The following is a 23,151-nucleotide window of genomic DNA, read 5'->3' on the forward strand; positions in this document are numbered from 1 at the left end:
CCCCACTGCAGCTGCTCCAGGATTGCTTCATCCACCTGCAGACCCCCGCCCCATGGCCTTACTTGGGATGGGGCCTCCCATTGACTGGGTCTGCTCAGGCTGGGGCTTCGGGGTGCAGGGCCCCGCAGGCTGTGTCCCCAGGAAAGGTGAGCAGCAAGCAGGGTCAGGCCAGAGGGGGCGAGCTGAGAGCTGACGTGTCTGGTCCCTGCCACTGGCCCTTTCCCCAGTGGTCACAGCCCTGCCGCCCTGTGGGCCTGGGCTGGTCTGCTGGCCCGACCGCCAGGCTCCAGCGGGAGCCCTGAGAGGCCCAGGGTGTTGCCTGGCCTCAGAGAGTGACCTTGAGCGAGCCCTTCCTCTCTGGGCGTCAGCCTCCGGCCTGTGATGCAGGTGGGCGCAGGGGCCTGGGCCCAGTCAGGACTCCGTGGCCCTGCTTTTCTCTTTCCTTTTCCTTTCCTTGTTCTTCGTTATATTTTTTAAACTTGAGCCACTATGAAAAGAGGATTCACGTAAAAATCCAGATTCCAGCTTCCCCTGATCGCTGGCCCTGCCCTGCCTAAGCCTCCAGTGGCAGCCGGGGTAGCTGGGTGCCCCTCCCCGCCCCGCGCCCTGCCGCCAGGCCCCAGGCCCCACACGCTCCTGGGGGACGGTTTCAAACCCGCCCTGAGACAGAGCTCTCTGGCCGCACCCCTCACCCTCAACACTCAAGCAATCTGCCTCCTTTTAAAATTCCTCAGCAGCCCCAGGCCCAGCGGCTTCTCCAGAGAAGGAGAGGACGCCCCGCACGTGACTGCTCTGCGGAGGGAGGCTTTGATGTTGCGGAGACGCCCCTCCCCCTGCCCCCCCCCGCCCCCTGCGGGCTCCTCTCCCCTCCCCTCTCCACTCCCTCTCCCCTTCCCCTCCTACCCCTTCTCCCTCTCTCCTCTCCCCTCCTTTCCTCCAAGCCCCTTTCTCTTCTCTCCCCACCCCCTTCTCCCTCCTCCCTGCCTCTGCCGCGGCCTCCTCTCCTGCACCCCTCCCCCCACCTCCAGGTACCTGCTAATCGAGCTCCCCGCTTGACTCTACACACCTGGCCTGGGTGGCCTGCCGGCCAGGTCTCCCCCGGAGGTGGAGGGGGACCCCTGGGTGAGAGGAGCAGAGGCCACGGGAGCTGCTGACAAGGAACAGTGACTGGGGGGGGGGTGTCCGCCGTGGAGGAAGCGCCGTCCACCCTCGACCCCAGCCCTGCTGCCATCCTGACCCTCCCAGGTTTATTCTTGAGGCTTATTCTTGCCCCACCCCCGCCACACGGGCTTTCAAGGATGTCTCTGGGAACCGCGCTCCCAGTGCCCACCCCCTCTAGCCCAGCCATGCCCGTGGAGGGGGAGCGGGTAGGGGCAGGCCCTCTCCACGTTTAGGGACACGTCCTTTGCCCAGTTTTAGGGGGCAGGCTTTTTTTCCTGGGGGGAAACAGGCCTGGAACCCTGAGACCCACCTGCAGGAGGGAGGGGAGAGAGTAAGGTAAGGGCAGAGGGGCACGGGCGCAGGCTGGTGTGTGGGAGGCTAATGGGGGAGACTGAACACCAGAAGGGGCTGGGAGGGGCCCCTTGGTCCCCACCTCCACAGGAAACCCCCTCACCTCCCAGCAGGCCGCCCTTTGTTAGGGATCCTCACTGGGGGAAGGGGGTCATACTGCTCTCTGGATCTCTGGTTGCTGGGGGGCTCCTGCCATCCGCCTGCTGCCCCTTCCAAGTCTCCTAAAGGCGGGACCCCAGGGCCACCTTCCAGATTGGGCTGCTGGCCTCCCCGCCTGTGCTGCCCACCTGCAGGTGCCCTGCCCGGTAACCCGCTGCCTCCCTGCGGAGCTGACACCCCACCAGCACAGGCCTCCTCCTGCCCACAGGGGTGGCACCCAGGGCACAGGGCACCCAGGATCCTTGGGGGGGAGGGGCATCCGCTGCCCCCACCCCCACCCGTCCCTGCTCTACTTTTCTACTTTTCTCAGTTAAATTTGTCCTGGCAGAGCGTCCATGAAAGGCAAGTGCGGAGACAGAAGCAATTAGGGCACAGCTGTAATTGTGCCAGCCTGCTGGTGGGCCTACTGTGTGCAGGGAGGCTGCGGTCTGCCCGCGCTGTCACTGAGAGCGTGAGGGGCCAGGCGCCCGCCTCTGCCTCCCACCACCTGGGTCTGGGCAGCCGGGCACGGGGCAGACTTCAGCTCTGCCAATGGGGTAGCGGGTTTCCGGCCCTCCTGGCGTGTGCGCGCCCCTTTCCCTCCGCAAAGCCAGAGCCAGGGAGCCCCGGGCAGGCTCCTTCCCAGCAGCCCCTGCTCCAGGTGCTCTGCCCCACTGCCTGCCCCTCACGGTCTGGGGACCCCAAACCTCGTCCCCTGGTCCCAGGGCACGAGAGCCGCGCGAGAGTCGCATCTGCGGGCGTTTGCCCGAACTCCTGGCGCGTCATCTTCTGGCTGCTGCTTGAGCTCACCTTGTCTCGGGTGGGGAGAGGCCCTCAGGGAGGCGCAGTCCTGGGCTCAAGCTTTGAGGCCCCACAACATGGGCTTTCAGGGTTGTCTCTGGGAACTGCCGCTCCCAGTACCCACCCCCTCTAGCCCAGCTGTGCCCATGGAGGGTACTGGCCGGGGGGTAGGGCAGGCCCGCGCCATGTTTAGGGATGTGTCCTTTACCCGGGCCTTTTAGTCTGTCTGCAGTCCCTAGCCAGAGCCAGCGCGTGGTCCTCTGATCATGCCCATTTTACAGATGAGGACTGCCTTGCCCAAGGCCGCTCAGCTGGGCCCTTGAGGGAGCACCAAGGCCTGCTGGAGCCAGTGGAGTGGGGAGGGAGGGAGGGTTGGCGCGCAGGTTCTGGGCCAAGTTCCAGTTCTGAGTCTGCTCCCAGTGTGCTGTGTGGTTCTGGGTGAACCGCTGCCCCTCTGAGCTCCCGGGGCAGGGCGGGGGGGGGGGGCGGCGGGCGGGATAATAATAGGATCCCATGGGGAGGAGTCGGTGCTGTAACACACGGAACACCTGGCATGGAGTAAGTGCTTGCTAAATGTCAGCTGTAGTTGTTGCTGTTTTTATTATTTGACTTGAAAATTTCCCCTGCTCCACGTGCTGCTTCCAGAATTGTGAAAAGCTGTGCTGAAGACATGGGGCCGAGCCCCCTCAGACTCCCCCCGTGAGATGACGTCCCTGAGCCTGCTGGGAGCAGCATCTACAGAGCCCTTGTCACCAGGGCCTGGCCAGAACCCCATTCAGGGGCGGGGGTCTTGGCCCTGCCTGGCCTGCCTCCCACTTGACAGCTCGGGCACCATGAGCTGGCAGCCTGCCACGCTGCCTCCTCTCGGCTGGCTGGCATCCCGGGCCCAGTGCCAGGGGGCCGGCTGGTGGGCAGCAGCTCGAACGCTGCAGGGCTGTGATCCCAGCCAGGAGGCTCCAGGCAGGGCTGGGTGTTGGGGCCTCTAGCTGCCCCACGTGGCCCTCAGGAGCCAGGCACAGCTGCACCGGCTCTCAGAACCGCCCCCCAAGTTGGCACCTCCCCAGAGCTGGGAAGAGCAGATTTGCAGCAGCAGCAGCAGTAGCAACAGCAGCAGCAGCAGCAAAAAAGAACACAAGCAGGGCAGTGGGTCCACAGAACAGCCCCAAAGCCCCTGCAGCCTCCGTGTCCTCAGCTAGGGAGTGGGGCCAGCTAGGACTTCCTGGCGTGTCTCACGGGGTCAGGCCTGTAGCCAGCGGTCACTGAGCGTCCACATGCCCAGGGCCTGGCCTGGGGGCTGAGGATGCAGCACCCTGCTAGCCTCGGCGGAACAGGAGACTAGACTGCTGGTGCTGGTGCTGGTGGTGGCGGCGCTGGACAATACTGAGCAAGTCCCCTGCAAGGACTGTTACTGTCATTTCCTGGGTGAGGAGACAGATTCAGAGAAGAACACACCACTGGTGGGAGACTGTGGCAGGGCTGACCCCGGCAGGCCGCTTCAGCGCCCACACCTCGGCGATGGCCTGTGTGTTGAGAGCAGCAGGTGCCCTGTGGACAGCCCATCACTCTGGGCAGGGGCGTGGCGGAGGAGACTCCCCAGGGGCGGGGATGGGTGAGCGGGTTGGGGCCGAAGGCTATGCCAGTCTGACCACGCAGTGAGCTTAGGCCAGGGGCTGGCCTTTGGGCTGTGACCTGAATGACATGAGCCAGTTGTGCCAAAATGGAAGGGAGGCGCAGTGCAGGGTACGGATGGGTGAAGAGTGGGAGGCGGCCGGGCTGGGCGGCTTGCAGGAGCAGCACGCGGGGAGTGGAGTCCGCGGGGAGCAGCCTGGGGTCCGCGGGGAGCAGCCTGGGGTGTGTTCTGGTGGGAGCACATGGCCCTCAGTGTCAGGATCTTTCCCCGTGGGTGGAGGTGCTTGGGCTGGGCTTGGGGCCAAGGCTGCCACCTCTCTGCTACGCCTTCCCCTCCCCTATCATCTCTCTTGCTGGCTGTGGGGATCTTCTTGGGGGGTCTCCGAACCCCCAGGGCCCGTGTTGGGCTGTGTCCTGGGCAGGCTTCAGGGAGCTGCGCCCCCGCCTGTGGGCCCTTGGGCAGCCTCATTGGCCAGTGCCTGGCTCTGCTGTGGCCCAGTGTCCCAGTATCTCTCGCTGCATTGACCTCCGCACCCCCCCACCCCAGCTTTAGAGCTTTCCCTTGGGCCACCCCTGTGCCCTCACTCACTCCCTTCAGCCATACCTCTGGTTTGCACTTCCCGCTGCGGGCAGCAGACACTGTCTGATGCCAGGATAAGTGGGCAGTCCCGGCATGGCTGTGCAGCCACAGCTTGCCACTGCCCCTCTGAGCCTCAGTTTCCTCCCCAGCGAGGGCAGCATGGGCGTCTAGCTCAGGGCTGGCCATGGGGCGTCAGTGGGATAATCTCCCTTGAGCTGCTGCCAGGAATCTTGCCTGGCTTCCTTCAGTGGCCACTGTTGGAAATATGAGTCCTAAATCCTTGTGACCGTCGGCCCAGCACCCTGGACAGCAGCAGCCTGGCCCTGCCCTCTCCCAGAGTAGAAGGGGTGTCCCGCGGGCTCCCCAGCCTCTGCCTGCCGACCTCCCTTGGCCTCCGTCTCGCTCCTGGAGTCTTTAGTCTTCAGCACAGTCTGGTAATTAAAAACCTTCAAGGGGGACTTTATTGAGTTAGCATTAGTTATTTTGTCAGGCTGGGAGAGCGAGAGAATTATCTGTCCTCCGGGAGAGGGGGCTGGGCGGGGCCGTGGGCTGAGATTGGCAGGTGCCTGCCAGTGCACGCACATTAATGCACCGCGCTGCGTGCTGCGGGCCCAGCAGGCGGGACGCCGGCGGGGGGCGATTCCCCACCGGAGGCTCATCCTGCGGGGATGTTCCCACTTCCCAGCCCCTTCCTGGCTTCCGTCCTCGTCCTCGGGCTGATCAGCTCCTGGCTTTCAAAACAGAGCCCTGCCAGAGCCCAAGATGGCTGCAGGCTTGGGGAGACCAGAGGTGGGGACTCTTTTCTGAGCTGGGGCTTGAGACAGACTAAATCTCCCTGGCCTGACCCTCCGGCGGGGGTTGGCCAGTGGGCCTGTTTTCCTGTTCTCCCCTTCACATGGCCTGCAAGGGCCCCCTTATAGTCAGGCAAGGCACACCTGGGATTTGCAGCTCTGTGACCTTGGGCCTGCCCCATCACCTGCCTGCTCTGAGGTTCTCACCTGGAACAATAGTGTCTTCCTCTCCCGGTGTCACGAGTGATAAAGGACATGACCTGTGAGTTCCCTTGTCTAGGACAGGACCTGCTTTTCTTTCCCTGGGTCTCTGCAAATGCCCAGCCCAGGGGAAGGAGCCCGAACCCCTCCCGTCTGACACCCAATCTTTAGGATCCTCACTAACCCTGCAAGAGTGGCGCAGTCCCGCCATGCTCCCGTGAGCAAGCTGGGCCTTGGAGCAGGGAGGTGGTTTGCTCAGTCTCAGCAGGGGGTGGAGAGGCTGGGCCAGGACCTGGGTCTTTCCCTCCTCCCCTGGTGGGGCTTGGAGCCAACACCCCGCAATGATCTGTCAGGGGAGGCGGGAGGTACCCAGAGGACACTTGGGGAGGCCTCCTGCTGGGGGACTAGGCCCCTTGTTCACTTAGACTTCATGTTCTGCCTTCAGCCTTGCTCCAGAGCAGAATCCAGGGAAAAGTCAAAGTCCTGTCTCCCTGGCCTGTTTGTGCCTGCGACCCAGACCCTGACATTCCTGGTAGGCAGTGATGGATGGAGGGGGTGTGCAGGATCTGGAACCCAGAGGCACCCCAACCTCATGCCCGTGCCACCATGGTCTGACCAGTCAGTCAATATTACTCTCCTCAGACTGGGCCTGCATAGGGGCTGGTCACAGGCAGAAGACAGGCACGGAGGTTGGCGAGGGGCCGGCTTGGAATGTGTTGAGTGAGGGTGGAGGTCTTGAGAGCTGAACCTGGGTACCAACCACCTCCCTTCACACTCCGTGAGTCTCAATGATGGCACTTTGCAGCTCACACAGGCCCCCTTATCTCGCCAAATGCTTCCTCCTCCAGGAAGTCTTCTGGGATCTCCCAGACTGACTTGCTGCCCACTCTTTTAGGGTCCCACGGCTCACTTTGGTAACATTTGACACACTGGATGTTATCTCACTGAGGACTGGACTAGGCCCCAGCTTGCCCGTTCACCTCCCGAGTCTCTCGAATATTTGCCAGATCCCAGTCGGGTCCCAGCCCTGTACTGATGTGAGCGAGCAGGAAAGGCAGAACCCAGCCTCTGGGCGCAGGCTAGGCCTGGCCAGGCCCTGGGAGCCTCCTCCTGCCCTTGGGTCAGGCGAATCTTCCTTGTAACGGGAGGTTGACCCACCCGCCGTCCTGTGAGATTATGGGCAGAGAGCCCAGTTTGCAGGAGCCCAGAAATGTTTCCATCCACACTCAGCCTCCTTATCTGAGAAATGGGCGATAGCCCCCTCGGTTTTCTACCGTTGTGAGACTTGGGTTTGGGCTAATGTGCAGGAGGCGCGTGGCAGCTGCCCCTGCACAGCTGGGGGCCTGGGGGGGTTGGTGCCCCTCCAGCTGGATTGGGGCGGGCCGCCGTCGGAGGACTAGGGGCTTGAATGACATCACCCATCTCTGCGCTGTGACTCTGTATTCCTCTGTGCTGGAGAGAAGCGGGGCTGAGCTGCAACCCCCACACAGGCCTCTTTATCGACCTTGTTACATGGACCCACCATTTGGGTAGGCCAGGCTCTGCCGCCGGTCCGAACACTGGGTCTCGAGCCAGGAGACCTGGGCCCAGGCTGCACCCTCACCAGCCGGGCAGCCTGAGTCAGGGACTAGGTCAGCCCATCTGAATCCGCGCCAGGCTGGGGTCCCCGTCACAACTCCGCTCCCTGTCCCTGCACCCCACCCCACCGTCAGCCAACCGGCTCCACTCTCCACTCTGGTCCGGACTCCAGTCTCCTCCTACTTCTCAGTGACTGCCTCCTCCGGGAAGCCCTTCTTACCCTCCAGGCCAGGGAGGATGGGCCCCTTCCCTTGAGGCTCAGGCTGCACTGCGGTCATTGGTTTACTTTCTTCGCACCCGGCGGCTCCTTGAACAGTCTTGTGCATCGCTGGGTCCCTGGACCTCGCCCACAGCAGGAGCTCAGTGTTTTTGCTGGTGGGGCCGAATGTGGGAGCTGGGAAGATCTTAGAGAGGATTCAGGGTCCCGGAGAAAGGAGGGGCTGGGGGTGGAATAAGGCTGTGTGCTGGGGAGCAGGGGCCCTGGGTTTGAATTCTTAGAGTTGATCTGGCTGGGCCTGTTGTTCCCTTAACCACTTTGTGCCTCAGTTTCCTTGTTTGTAAACCGGCATGTTAAAGCTGCCTCCCTGGTTATAGTGACTTTGGACCAAGATAAGGCAAGAGGGGGCACTTTGTGAAGCCCCTGAGGTGTGACTGCCCAGCTCTGCTCTGGGGGCCTCAGGGCCAGGTGGGCAGGGAGTGCTCTGAGGACAGGCCCGCGTCTGGTTCCCAGACCTGGAGTGTCAGCGGGTAAGCTGGCAGTGAGTTTGGGACAGAGTGTGCTCCCGCTCCTTAGGGACCCCTTGAATGCTCCTGGCCTGCCCTGGGCTCCTCTTGTTAATGGCACATTATGGGGCGGCCCTCTGACTTGAGATCAGCAAGGGTCAGGGGGCATGGAGGCCTGTCCCGGCCGGGCCCCCAGCAGCATCCAACCTTCCTTCACCTGAGTGTGCTGCCCGAGTTTTCATACTCTGAGTGGATGGAAGATGCTCATTCCTTTTGTATGTGTTCTTTTTGCAGGGGGCTGGGATTAGCCGGGCCCTAGCTGCCCATTTCCTCAAAGCCCTGTTGTGTTGTGAGGACATCAGAGGCCTGCCTGTGTGGCTTCTTGGGGGCTCTGAGCCTTCTGCGGGTCCTGGGGCGGAGAACTGGAGAGGGGCGGGCCTGAGAGGCGTAACAGGGTGGGTGAGGTGCCCCTCATGCCCGCCTAGCCACCTCCTGCCCCTCGGTGCTCATTTTAAAACATCAGCTGGGTCTGGGGGCCGCTGCGTGCCTCCTGCTGGCCCCCCGTCCCCCCGCCTGGCCCCCCGATCCCTGAGCAGCAGCCGGCAGAGCAGGGGGCGCATGCGTGCGGCAGGAGTGAGCCGGCTGTGGAGAATTAATATTCCTGGAACATCGCCCCGGCCGCCTGCACACGCCGAGGAGAATATTACGGCGATTAGCGGTGGGAGTTCGGCCTGCACGCAATATCTGGATGGAGAATTCGGTGTGATTAATCTGGCGCTAAGTAGCAGCCTCCGGGGTCCGCGGGGCTCTGGCGTGTTTGGAATGGGAAAAAAGCTCGGGAGCACAGCGACTCTTTGGGGGGCTCTTTGGGGGTCTGCTAGGGCAGCAGCTGTGCCCCTGGCAGGTTACAGGCCCCTAATGGTCCCTGGGTGGGCAGATCACCCCTCGTTTGTGGCCATCAGCAGGCTGCCAGCAGAGAAAAACGTGGTGGTTAGAGCCTCAGCCTGCCTGGCAGCAGAGCCAGGCCTTGCCCTCCGTTGTGGCTTGTGGCTTCCCTGCACACTTCACGCCTCCTTTCCGGGCCTCAGTTTCCTCCTCTGTAAAATGGGGTGCACCAGTCTGGTCCTCAGGGAAGAATGTCTACCGTGATACCCATTTTATGGGGCATTTGCGCAGCCAGGAAGTGGCACTGTGCTACACAAATGTTGAGGATTATTATTAATTCTACTAATAATATGAATTCAGCAGCCACCAGCTCCTCTTGCTTTGTCTCTGCTCTTTGGGCAACAGCATATGATGTTTGCAGCCTCCCGGGGCATGTAGGGAAGGATCCAGTTATCTCATAGGCTTGAACCCAACCCCACCTGGAAATTGGGTCTAAAAATGCCTTATCTCCTTGAACTGGATTCCTGTCTCGAGATCTGTTGTTCTGGACCTGTTTACAGACTCATTCGGGGCGCTGGTGGAGGTGAGGTGAAGGCTGGGGAGCCTCTGCCTAGCCTGCTTTCCCTCCGTGGGGGCAGCACCAGGTGCCAGGCTAGAGGGAGGTTCCTGCTTTTGTTCCCCAGTGTCTTCACTTTAAGGAAGAGGAAACGAAGCTCGAGAGGGAGCAAAGCTGCGCTGACAGGCGATGGCAGGGGCGCCCAGTCTCTGCACCTCGTCAGGTCTGCGTTGTCCTTAGGCGGGTCTTCCCTTCCCTGAGCCTCGGTTTCCTCATCTGGGGAATGGGACCGTTGTGCCATTCGGGCCGGAACAGTGCAGCGGACCTGGAACAGAGCAAGCAGGCGCTGTTCTCAGGAGAAGGCTCGCTCTCCAAGAAACCTGGGGCTCTCCAAAATGTGCCCAGCGCGTGCAGCCAGCCTGCCTCCTGCGCTGGGGGTGGCTGCGCTTGTCAAGAGCACTGTGTTTGCAGACCCAACCACTACACTTTCTCGCTTGATTGCTTCAAGCCCTGTGGACTGAGCATTTCCAAATCTGATTTGCAGGATTATTTTTTGCCAGTGAGGCCTCAGACCTCCATGCAACTCACCTTTCTGCCCAGAAATTGATACTGGATCAATTGTCTTCACTCCCCTTTTCCTAGGCTGTAATGGTCTTCGAGAAGGGGGTGGTTTGTGGTTTTGCAGCAGCAGAGGGGTCTGTGGTCTTAAGCAGCTAAATTTGAAATCAGCCTTCTCAGGAGGACCATTGTTAGCAAGCTCTGAAGTGACTGGGCACGCGCGAGGTGCCATGGGGCAGTGGGCAGGCTGTGCACTCATATTGCTGACTCCTCAGTGCCTGGAACGGTGGGAGCTCAAATAAGCTCTGCTTGAATGCATGTGTGATGGGATGGATGGATGGGTGCATGCATGCGTGATGGGATGGATGGGTGCATGCATGCGTAATGGGATGGACGGATAGGTGGGTGGGTGCATGCATGATGGGACAGATGGATGGGTGCACACGTGTGTGAGGGGATGAATATGTGCATGCATGATGGGGTGGACACATGCATGCATGAAGGGATGGGTGGTCTCATGCGTGATGAGACAGAAGGATGCATGCATGCATGATGGAATGGGTGGGTGCATGCATGATGGGATGCATTGGTGAGTGCATGATGGGGTGGCTGGACCATGCATGATGGGGTGGGTCCATACATGCATGATAGGGTGGGTGCATACATGCATGATGGGTGGATGCATGTGATGTGAGCAGCAGTAGGGCATGTTGGTTAAAAGCCCAGACTCTACAGCTAGTCAGCCTGAGTTGATGCCTGGTTCTGCTTTTTATTAGTTGTGTGACTCTGGGCGACCTTCTCAGTTCTGAACCTGAGTTTTCTCATCTGTGAAGTGGGGGTAATGGCAGTTTTCATCAGATGGTAGCCAGGGGGCTTAAATGAATTCTTCCTCATAAGAAGCTACGGCAGGTACACACTTTAAGCACTATGTCAGCATTGCTAACTCTTGTTACTGATGCTGTTAGCAAAAGAATCTGACCTGGGGGTTACAAGGTTAAGCACAGGTCTTAGCTCTGCCATGGAGCTGCCATGTCACTTTGGACAAGTCCTGCCCTCTATGGGACTTACTGTGGTTTCCAGCCTACAGAATGGTGGGGCCAGATGACTCCAGCATCCCTCCCAGCCTGATCCTAGCCTTTCTCCACAGCAATAACCATGCCCCCTAGCTCAGCCACTCTGCCACCAAAAACCTGTGCTTTCAACTGGAGGAAACAGAACAACCTCCAGCCAGGTGTGCCTGAAAATTGCTGCCTGAGAAATGTGCTTGGCCTGTGGGGGAGTAGGCGCTCCCCCACTCCTGTCCTTGCGTCTGCTCCTTGCGCCCTTCCTCTGCGCCTACCTGACTAGCTTTCACACCTCCTCCTCCAGGAAGTCTTTCCTGGCGCCTACCTGCAACTGCCCTCCCTTCTTAGCCTCTTCTCGGCACCTGTTGTGCCTGGTTTGTGATCCCACCTCACCTCAGAGTATGAAGCCATGAAATAGCTGTTGTGCATACGTGGCCATGATTCTAGGACATTCTAGGACATTCCTCTATGGCCCATCTAAATACGAATGTCTAAGTTTGGTACTTTGGTCTTGTTTACAGTCATCTGCTCAAAAACGCAGTGAGGTAAGGAGTGTTACCCTGCTTCAGCCTCACCCGAGGCTCAGTGCGGTTCCGGTGGAGGCTGGTCTGGAAGGACTCTTCCTTCCCACTGTTGCATGCACCTCTGACTTCCCCGTCTCCATGGCACCTGGCAGATAAAGTAGTAACGGTGATGGCAGCTGACAGGGGCTTTGCTCCCGCGAAGCGTCTGCTGCTGTAAGCTCTCTGCATCCCTTCTGTGAGGTCACTTCACAATCGCCATACACAGTGGGTTCTATTCTTGTGCCCATTTTACAGGTGGTGCATATAAAGCTCAGAGAAGTTAAGTAATTTGCCCAAGATCACACAGGAAGGAAGTGGTGGAGCCAATATTTGAAATCAGGCAGCCGGCGTGGGTGCCTGCTGAACCGAATCCACATTCTCCGGTGCGCTGTTCCGGCTAGGCGCCTCGGCAGGGCTCTTGCAGGCCCGCAGGGTGCTGGCCCTGTGTGTGGACAAGACGGCCCTGTGTGTTGGCCCATCTAGCAGCCCGGCTGGGGAGGCAGGCAGGGGAACAGGCAGGTCCAGTTCTGCTGGGGTCTGGTGAGGGTTGGCACTGCCATTGCCCCCACTTCACAGAGGAGGAAATGGACTGAGGGGTCAAGGGCTTGTCCAAGGTCTCGCTTGGGGAGCAGCCTGTCTGAGAAGCTACTTGCACCACTTCCTGCTGCTGCCTGAGGACACAGCTCAGTCATGAGCTGTGATGGGGGAAAAACATGGCGAGTGGCATCTAACTTGGCCTTGGGAGTCAGGAGGTGCTTCTGGAAGGACGTACTGTCTCAGTGAGACCCTCTGTAGCCAGGGAAGGGGAAGAGGCGGGGGTGGGAGTGGGGAGGTGCTCCCAGCAGAGGGAACAGCATGTGTGAAAGGCCTCAAGACCAGAGAGCATGGTTTGTTCAGGAACCGAGGCAGGTGTTTGTCCTGGGCTCCTGGCTGGTGTTCACAGTGTAGGCACGGCTTCTGCTGGCAGTGTCGGTGAGTCCACGGGTCCACGGAGCGCCTTGTGGATTCTGCACCCTGTTGGGGCCTGGTGGGACTTCTGAGGATGGATGCGTGGAGGTTGTCCCTGGGCTTCTGGGAGAAACAGATTTTCCTGACAATTGGCGCAGGCCTGTGTCCTCGCTGTAACCCTGACATCCGGGGTAAGGGAACAATGACACCAAATAACTCCGCCTACTGCTCAGTTGTCAGCCCAGGAACGCAGATGAAGGTGTCTGCTGGGTGGGGCAGCCAGTGGTCAGGAGACCGGATGCCCCAAAGTGCCAGAGAAGAGGGTACTGCCGCCACTGCCTGAAGGGCCCCCTGCTGGGGCAGAAGGGAGCACCGCAGAGTGGCATGCGTGGCCTCTGCTCTGAGGCCAGAGACTGGAGCACCCACAGGTTTCTCAAAAGAGGTGGGCATTGGACAGGGGGAGACCCCGCCAGGCTGGGGGTATCCAGAGCAGCTGTAGAGTCGGAGGCCCAGGCTGAGGGTGTCACAGGACCCTGGGCCTGGTCTGGAGTCTAGACTGGACTCCTGGGCTCCTATGTTGTCCCACAACTTCTTGGGTCTCAGTTTCCCCATCTTGACATGGGGCTTTGGTGCCTACCTCTCAGGCATTGCCGTGGAATGGGGGGGAGCATGAATCCAGGTGTGGGGATAGCACATCACAGGTGCTCAGGCTGTGAGGGGCAGGGCTCTTGCTGCTGCCCCCCAGCACCCCAAGACAGGACTTGGGGAGATTGGGATGCCTTGCCCACTTCTGAAGCAACCTTTTTGGGGGAGAGGGGGTGGCCTGGGTAAGTTACCAGACCTGAGGCCTCATCCACCTCATGGTGAAAACTTGGAAAGGCCCTGATGTGCTTGGCCGGCCCTTCAGGCTCTGGGCCCTTGGCCGCCCCCTCAGCCCTGCCCAAACCTCTGCACCTCCAGCCCCAAAACCCACCTCACTTGCCTGCCTTGCAGCACTCCAAGCCTCAGGGGTCTTCAAGATCACCACCCAGCGGGGGGTGGGGCGGTGCTCCGAGTGCCAGCACACAGTAGGTGCTCAGTGACTGGTCCCCTGGCCTTCACCTCACGGGCCCCCAGGACAGCAGTGAGCTGCCTGCCTTCTCCCCCTCGGTGGGCGCGCGCCCGGTTAAGCCATTCACTCTGGGGCCAATTATAAATAGACACATGATCCCCCTATCTACAGAGATAAAAACACCGTCTTCAGAGATGCGCCGCCTGCCCCTCCCTTGCGCACCCCCCCCCCTGCACTGGCAGGCGGGCTCCACAGTTGAGGGCTACGGAGGGATCGGGGCTCCCCTCCCTCCCCTCCTCCCTGCCGCTCCTCCATCTCCACCCTGCAGAGGTGAGATCCAGCAGGGGCCGTGATGTCAGAGGCTCAGCTGATGTCACCGCCCAGGCCCTGTGACTTCACTTGCCGGCTCGGGCAGGAGGCGCCGCGAGGAGGCTGAGAGCCGAGGAACTGCCCCCTCTCCTCCTCCCTCTTCCCCGCCCCTCCTCCGGGCCTGGCCGGGGCTCTGGCCTCAGGCCCGCTGGAGGGTCGGGCGGGAGCCAGGAAGGATGCTGCTGCACAGGTACCGCGCGGCCGCTCCCTCCGGTCGTGAAAGTTTGCTCTGGCGCGCGAGGCGTGCCCGCTGGGCGCTCGCTCCGCAGCGCCGGGCCCGGGGGCAGGGGGCGGGCGGGGCGCGGGCCGGCCCCCCGGAGGCCTTCCCTGCCTGGTCCTCATCAAAGGCCGCAGCTGCTTGAGTGGCGGCTGCAGCTTTGAAACTGCCGTGGAGAGCGGGGGAGGGCGGGCGCGGGCCGAGCGGTGCGGCGGCGCGGAGGGCGGCCGGTGCCCCAGGACGCGCGGTGGGCGGCTGGGGGGGCTCGGCGGCCCCGGCGGCAGCAGGGACGTGAAGGGCAGGACCCCGGGTGGCCATCCCAGGGCCCAGTCCCCGTCCCTGACCCCTGTCCCCTGGGGTCCGGCCAGCGGCCGGCGGGCAGTCGGTGCGGAGGTGGTGGGAGGGGGCCGGCGCTGGCTTCTGCCCCAGCCCCATTCCCTGCAGGCCCCTCCAGCGGGCCCGCTGGTCAGCAGCGACCTGGGACAAAGGAGGGGGCGGCGGGTGGTCTGCTGCAAGTTGGGCCGGGGCGCCGAGCGCGGCCGGGAGGAACGCCAGCCGCAAGAGGCAGATCGAGGGCTCTGCTCCTTCAGGCTGTCGAGGGAGCCGTCATTTTGTGTTAGCGTGTGTGTCTGAGGTGGGAGGAGGCGGAGAGGGGAGAATGACAGGAGAAGGATTATGACATTGTGTTGTCTCTGTTTGTGGTAAATGCAAATTTGGCACCAGCCGCTTCCTGGGGAAAAGCAGCAGCAACTAACCCCGGCCAGGCCTTGGCCCCAACCCGCTGCGCGGCCTGTGTAGGGCGGTTTGGGGTTTTTTTTTTCCTCTCTTTTTTTTCTGTCTGGCGTGTGCTTCTTCCATTTATTTTTACAGTGAAGTGCTGGAGACAGACAGGCCAGCATGGCGGGGAGGAGCTGGGCCCCCTCCCCCTCCCTGGCATGCCAGCCCCCTCCTCACGCTGTGGAGGCCCAGGCTCTCCTCCCTGTCAGGGCACGTTTCCACCGCCTCCCTCGGTGTCTGTCCCCGCCAGGGTCCTGGCCCATCGTTCTGCCTGGGCGGCCTGAGGTCTCAGAGGGCACTTCTGCCCACAGCTGCTTCCCAAGGGTGATCAGAGATCAGCGGCTCCGGAGCTGCTGGGCCAGGGCTGGGCATGCCCCTGGCTGCAGAGTTGGCCCGGCCCAGAGGCTGGCACAGGGTTCTGTGGCCAGGCGGGTGTGGGCAAAGGGTCCCCTGCACCACGACTGCTCTGACGGCCCCCGGGGCAGGGATCCTGAGCCTGACCTCAGCCGGGGCCCAGGGCGGCGCCAGGGCTCGGCGGGCACGGTGGCATGCGCACAGGTGCCTGGTCCCGCTGGAGCAGGTCTCCAGAGAACGTGGGCAGAGGGTTTTACCAGGGCCAGAGAGTTCTGAGCTGAGAAGCCAAGTCAGGAACCTCTTCAGGCGAGGGCCTGGGAGGCTGTGACCAGCTGGGTCCCGCCTGTCGCATCCCGGGCCTTGGGCTGTGGCTACTTCCTCACTGCCTCCTCTTGTGCCGGTCAGGTCCTCCTGAACTCAGTTTACCTCCTCCAGAAGCCTCCCGTGTCCTCACCTGGGCGAGCTAGCGTCCTCCCAACCTCACGCCCCTCGTCCTTTTGTCTCAGTGCTGGGCATGCGATGGTCCCTGTCAGACCCCTGGGGACAGGGGAGGGCTAGGCATCCTCGGGTGCCGGACATTCCTGGCCACTGCCCAGAACTGGGCACAGAGTTGCTTTGCGGCTGGAGGCCAGGGGAGCTGAGGCAGGACTGGAGCGCCCCCGGGCAGGTGGGCCATCAGGCTGCAACAGATTTATCTTCCCACTCTAGAAAGGGTGAGGGGCTCACACGCTAGGGCAAATCCACTCGAAGGGGATTTTCCCCCACGGAGCCTGAGGCATGGCTGTGAGGGGTGGCCGCCCAGTGCTGGGGAGACTGATACGGCTAAATAATGTGCCTCTGGAAGCTGGTGGAGGACTCGTTTATCTCCATTGGCATTTCCTTCGGGTTCTGGACCTACAAACCGAGCTGCAGAGGGGAGCCGAGGAGCCAGGGAGCACGGTGGTGCAGGGGTGTGTGTGAGGCGCAGCTGCCTGCCTGCCCTTTGCCTGTGGGGCTCTGGGCCCTCTGGATCTCCCATGGCCAGACGGACAAGGAAGTGGGTGTGGACAGGCTCTCCCCAAGGTCAAGGGTTCATGCCAGGTCTGGGCTTGAGACCCTCCTGGCCGGGAGCACTTGGTGGGAAACCAGAGCCAATTGGTGGCCAGCTCTCGTCACCCAGCCCTGGTTCACAGATCCTGCCCACCGGGAGCTGGCACCCTGTTGGTGTTTAGAGATGGGAGAAGCATAACAGGCACCTCCTCCCGCTAAGCCCTCAGTCTGATGCACCCCATAGTGTCCATCAGAGGTGTCACACAGCCCTGAATTGCCATTTCCCTTGGCCTCTTTCTAGCTGTGTGACCTTGGACAACTTACCTAGATTCTCAGAACTGTAATTTTAATGTTGTGACCTGCAAGCTTGTCATGGGGTTAAGGAGACTGCAGGTGCTCAACTAATGGCAGTTGTAGGTATGAGGGAGCTGGTTGGGCCAGCAACCTAGAGGCACAACAAAGAAAGTTCTCCCTGGGGTACTCCTGTGAATTCTCACAGAGCAATCCAGAGGGGCTTCAGAGAGGAGGTGGCACTTGAAGACCTTGAAGAGTGAGTAGGAGCTTGCCAGGCTACAGAGGGGAGAGCAGGAAGGAAGAGCAAGAACAGAGCTTTTATATATAAAAGGCTGGTCACCCCATGGGGGCTGAAGCCCAGGGAGGGGGAGGGAGAGAGAGGACCCTGTTTCTCTTGGCAGCGGGAGCTAGTTCTGTGGGAGGGGGACAGAGTGGACAGGTCTCACAAAATGTCGTCGTCATCGCAAAGTCATCTTCTAGAGGTGTTGGCATCTTAGTAGCTCAAACTGTTTTGTAGGATCCTGCAAAGCTTTCCTTCTAGTTCTTCCTGAGTCTGGCCTCTCAGGCCGGCCTCGTGGTGCAGGGATTCTGACAGCCCCACATTTGAAAACAAGGACCAGCCTGGGACTGCGTGAAATTTGGAGTGTCAGAGTCTACGTTGACTGCCTGTGACAGAGTGGTCTCCCTGGCCCTGGCCGGGGTGGGGGAGGCTCCTGGAGCAGCTCTCTAGCCTGGGACACTGAGGTGATTCCAGGAGGAGGCCAGGGTGCCTGCGCCCCAACCCATCTGACCAAGGTGCAGAGGGGCAGCCAAGGGGATCAGGATTCCTGGGTCCAGCTCTGGCTCTGCCATTTACCAGCTGTGTGGCCTCAGGCAAGTTGCCTGGCCTCTCTGAGCCTCAGTTTCCCTGTGTAATAACAGTGCCTGAGTCACAGGGCTGTGGTGAGAATTACGTGAGCTAATTGTCTCAAGTGGTCCAGCCTGGCTGGTGGGGTGCTTGGTGCCAGGCAGCTTGAGGAGACATTAGCCCCAAGAGCGGCTCTTGCAGCACCCGCGTCCCTGGGCCAGTCACTCAGGGCCTCTGAGCTCGACTCCCCAGTTGCAAAACGAGGTGATTGCCTGGTCATGACAGCTAACGTTTATGTGCACTTAGTGTCTGAAGGAGCTTATTGAATGCAGTCTCCCCCACTCTGCCTAAAATGTGGGGGCAGGGGCACTTCAGAAGTCACAACTGGCAGAGGAGAGCCCGAGAGGCTTGTGCTTTCTGATGTGCCCCTTGGGGGAGTGGGCAGGACGGGGTGACTGGGGTGAGGGCAGGAAGGCCAGCAAGGGCTCACCCACCACTGCAGATGAGCCCCTCGGCGGGGTACCCCTCGCACACGGCAGAACCACCCCCCACACCCCTGCCTTGGTTTTCCTGCCTGAGTGACGGGGCTACAGCTCGCTTCCTTCCAAGGCCAGCGGCTGGCAGGGGCTGTCACTCTCTGTTGCTTCGGTTTCCTTGGACAGCGTCCACGTAGGCTGTGACTTGGGCGGTATCATCGGCCCATTGATTTTTCCAGAAACGTGCTTTCTTCTTCCCGCTCTACTGTCAGCCCACGGGCGCACAGCCTTGGTGTCTGGTCTTGCCACTGCTCTTCCCGCCCCCACCTCCCCTGGGCAGGGGCCAGGGGCCAAGTGGGCCGGGCAGGCAGTGACTCCCAGGAGGCACCTAAGGCCGAGGAGGCTGCCCCAGCATCTGCCAGGCACCGTGGGGGTGGGGCAGTGTCCCAAGGGTGGGCACATGTGGGGCTCGGGAGCCACACCCAGCGCACACCTAGCCGTGTGGGGCAGGCTCCCCACGGGAGCCTGGGGTCTCCGCTGCCCTCCCCACATAGTCACAGCCCCCGAGGGCCGCACAGTTGCCGGTCCTGCTGCCTTCACTCCTCCAGGGCACTGGGGTCTCCTAAGGGCTAGGCTTAGGCCTAGGCTCTGCCCCTCACTGGCTAATCATTTATTGTCCTGAGCCTGTGCACGGGGATGACTGTACTCACTTCTCAGGCCCTGTGGGAGGGTGACCCGGGCTAACGCGCTGTCTGACACCCGTGAGAGCTGTAAGAATGTTCTCTATTGTTGTCCCCTCGAATCAGCTGGGGTTCCCCTCAGCGCTCCGGCTGGTGGGGAGGCACTGGCATGGGTTGCTCATTTCCCTCCCGTGCCCTGGGCTAAGCCGCCAGCCCCAGGGCCTGAGATTAAGTGTGTGGCTGTGAGTGGAGGGGAACAGCCTTCGAGAATTGGTGTGTTGGCTCCCACTGCTGGCGTGACAGACATCCTGATGAAATATGTCACTTTCAACATTTTAAAAAGAAATTTCTGGAAAGCTTCCTCTACTCCCTTGGGGGCCATCCGTAGCCCAAATCGTCGGCAGGTTCTAGCCTCGGCTTCACCACGACTTACCAGGGCCTCTTCCCTTGCTGGGCCTCAGTTTCCTCATCTGTAACACCGGCCATGGCTGTGCCCAGGGGAGAGGCTTGCTGGGAGACCGTGTGTGAGCAACGTGCTTTGTGAACTCGAAAGCGCCTTAGGGCCGTGGGGACGCTCGTTCCAGTTCTGCGGTGGTCAGCGCGAGAGGGTCCCGGGCAGGTTGCAATGCTGTGGTGCTGGCCTGGGGTTTGGGCCTCAGTGGGGTGCCGGCTCTGCTCTCAGGGGCTCCCTGAGCCGTGGTCTCACTAAAACCCTTGAATTTTGTGATTTCCAGAGAACGTGGAAGGCCCCTCCGGCAGCCTGGCCCCTCCCGGGGGAGATGCTGGTAAGTGCCCCTCCTGTCTGCCAGTTGCTGCCGCCGTGTTTGGAGCAGCTCCGTGAGCTGGGGGTGCGGTGGGGGACGGGAGGGCGGTCTGCCCTGGAGGGATTCGAAGCCCTACACCCAAATAACCAGATGTCCGGGGCTCAGGGGTGGCTGGGTGGAAGGCCTGAGCGTGGCGGAGAACGCTCAGCCCCCGGCAGTGGTCGGCTGGTTTATAAATGAACGTTGACTGGGTCCTCTGCTGGGAATCGCTCGGCGGCTCCCCCTTTTGCCCTTGGGATCAAGTCCCCAAGCTTTTGTGGTTTCCAGCTGCGTCTCCCGCTTTCTTTCGCTTAAATACACAGCCTCCCTTCCCTTCCCGAAGAGCAGCTTGCTCCCCCCTGCCTCAGGGCCTTTGCGCACGCCGTGCCCAGTACCCGGGGCTCGTTTCCAGCCCCACCGCGTGGCTACTTCCATCTGTCCGTCAGGTGTCAGCGCAAATGTCCTGGGTCCGCGGTGCCTGGACTTCCGTTAGCTGCTCTGCGCCTGTCGTGCTTCCTACCAGCGTGTCTTCAAATGGTTACCCCGGTGACGATTCGTGTTCTCTTTAACTGCCCGTGGCACCATACGATGCGCGGCCACTGGGACCCTGGACAATGCTGGCCCACGAGAGGTGCTCAGCCAATGTCTGTTGAATGAACATTAACGTAGGGTTTGTGGAGGTGGTCGCATTTGAGAAAGACTTGAAAGAAGGTCTATTTGGAGTTTTCAGGGGCGAAAGGAGGGCTTCTGGCTTTGGGGAGCAGACAGGCACGTGACTGGAATATAATTCTGTCGGTTTGGCAAAGAGGAAGGATGGGACGTGTGAGAGAAGGTTGGGAAGGTGAGGGGGCCAGAGGAGGGCTCTGCACTCAGGCGGGTGAGAAGAGACGTGAGTTCTGAAGCCCCCAGGGACGCGGGGGAGCAGGGCCCACGCAGACTCTGGGTGCTGGTCATGGGTCGGCTGCAGGGTCGGGGGTAGGAGCTGGAGCACCTCCCGCTCCCCTGATCTGTCTTCCTGGCTCACCCTGTGTCTGACAGCCACCCCCACGGGCTCATGGGAGGGTACGGAGCAGTGATGGGGACCCTCGTGGCTGCTCCCGGGAGCCCTTCCTGAGGCGCCCAGAAGGCCCAGCCCGCGTCTCCTGGCTTCCTTGAGGGAGAAGGTAGCACCCAGCTCCGCATCCTGCACCCGCGCCCTGTGCCTTCCAAGGGCCTTAGGGATCCTGCCCCCGAGGGGTCACCCTGAGCCAGGTGAGCACAGGCCTTTCCGTCAAAGCTGGCAAACAGGGCCCCCTCTCCGGGCAGCAGTGGATGGGTCCAGGGCTCACAAGGACCAGGGGCCAGTCCACGCCTGCCGCTTGGCAGCTGTGCGCCTCTGGCGTCTTGTTAGCAACCCGGGGTTCCAGTGTCTGCGGCGGGGCCGCTCCAGCTGGCGGAGGGTAAGAGCCGGCCTCGCAGGCCCCGGGCACAGGCAGCGCCCGATGCGAGGCGGCTGTGGCCGTATCATGGCCGCGTTTTTCTCCACGGTTTGAATTCTTCGCAGGAAGCTTGGGTTTCAGGCTTAAAATGAAGAGCATGTCAACAAAACAGGATGGAACAAAGTCTTTTCCCAGCATGCCTCAGCACGCGGCGCTGCCTCCCCGCGGAGCCCGACAGCGTCGGGGCTACAAGTCCTGAGCTTTCAAGCAGAAATAATCCCAGTGGAAAGGAGCCTCCCTACTGTTACTCTGTGATAGGGCAACTGCCTGGCTTCGGGTTCCAGCTCTGCCCCCCCAGCTGCTCTGTGCCTCAGTTTCCTCATTTCAAGATGAGGTGTATGGTGGTCCCCTCCTTGGCGTGTTGTTGCCGGGAGGAGGCTCCTGAATGCAGGGGTGGGTGTGCTTGGGACGAGCCTTTGGCTGCTGTGGAAGGTTCCATCGTCTCTCTTCGTTGTGCAGCGAGTGACTCTGGGGACACTGGAGCCTCATGGCTGAGTTTGAATCCGGCTCTGCTGCTGTCTAGCTGTGTGACTCGAGCAAGTCTCTTAACCCCTCTGTGCGCCCATTTCCTGCCCTTGTTGGGAGGAGTGAATGGGGGTGCCCAGGTAAAGGGTCCCACTCCCTGGAGACAGGCTCCTCCTCCCACCCTCTCCAATTTCCAGATGAAGAAACTGAAACCCCTAGGATGATGTGCTGAAGGACACATACCGGCAAGACCAGGCTGGGACCTCGGCTCAATGGCCTGTGCTGGCCACCATGCCAGGGGCTGCCCAGAGAGTGTCCCTATGGGCAGGGGTGCTGAGTGGCTGTGGGGTGATCTCCTGGGCCTGAGGCTACAGGGGCCTCCAGCGCTCAGCCCAGCTGCGCAGCCCCCCGCTTCTGTCTGCTCACCCGCAGGAGGCATGAGCTGCCGTAGCGGTGCCCACACGTTGCGTGGAGCAGGGTCTTTCAGGCTGGAGCTTGCAAGTCCAGTGTCCAGTCTGGGGCTTGAACTTGTCATAGCGGGGAGAGGCCAGTGCTGGCCCGGCTGTCCTCATGTCTCTGTCCCTACCTACCTGCCACCTTTGGGAACTGTCAACCATCTGCGTCCACTCATCTTCCCAGTGTGTACCAAGTACTGGGCACTTGGTGGTTAAGACTGCAACCTCTGAAGACCTGGCTTCAGATCCCAGCTCCGGTTATTCCAAGCTGTGTGACTCAGGACACGTCACTTGAACTGTGTGCCTCAGTGGCCCCTTCTATAAAATGAGGGTCATAATAGTACGTTCTCTTCAGGTTGCTGCAGACCCCCAGTGTCTGTTCACTGGACTCCTCTGGGCTGCATTCCCGTTAACATTGTCATTTTAATGGGCGTGGTGCTCCCCTGTGGGAAAGATGGACCAGTGGGAGCTGTGTGACCAGTGGGAGCTGTGTGACAGTCACGTTAGCTGACACTGATACACAGCCTGGCAGGGTCCCAGCCTGCCCATTTCCTTGGCCTCATCTCCCACTCCCCTAGTCCTGCGTTGCACACAGCTCTCCCAGGAATACCAGGGCGCTGCCCCTCACTTTGCCAAGTCTCGGTATTCCCTGGACCTCTGTTTGGAGCCTTCCCCACCCGCTTGGCCTCAGAGCCTGGCCTGCTTTTACCCTGGGAAGGACTCTTCTTGCCCCTGTACCTCCTGCGCCCAGGGCTTCCAGCTTGGCACGCAGCAGGGACTCAGTGTGGTAAGGGGGCACCCACCAAGGACCAGGCCACCCCTGCTGTTTGTGCTCTCCTGGTACCTGGCCACTTTGCATGGGGAAGGAAGGCTTGAGACAGGCTCTGAGGGACACTGCAGGGGATGTGGGGCCCCTACTCTGTTACCCAGAGGCTGCTATAAATTGTGCCTGGAGGGCTGGGAGCAGGAATTCCAGGCCCCCTTGTGTATGCTGCAGTCAGCAGAGGCAGGGCCTCCTGGGAGGGAGTGGAGCTGGGCCCATGAAAGGCTAAAGGTGAGGGCCAGACATGGCTGCAGACCCTGGCCAGCATGAGGACGGGCACTGCCACTCAGCCCAGTACCCTGCCTCCCTGCACACAAGCCAGCAGCCTCCACCCACCCTTGCTGACTGAGGGCAGCATGGTCCACCACCTAAAGGCGGAGGCGCCACATGGAATCCCTAATCCCGGAGAAGGGCACAGGACTTTGCGAGAGCACGGATGACACGGGGCCTCCCAAGCCACCCTGGGCCCGAAGACGGGGAGAGGATTACTTCTGCTTCTAGAATTG

Source organism: Talpa europaea (genome assembly GCF_964194135.1).
Source record: "Talpa europaea genome assembly, chromosome: 15".
Taxonomy (NCBI): Eukaryota; Metazoa; Chordata; class Mammalia; order Eulipotyphla; family Talpidae; genus Talpa; species Talpa europaea.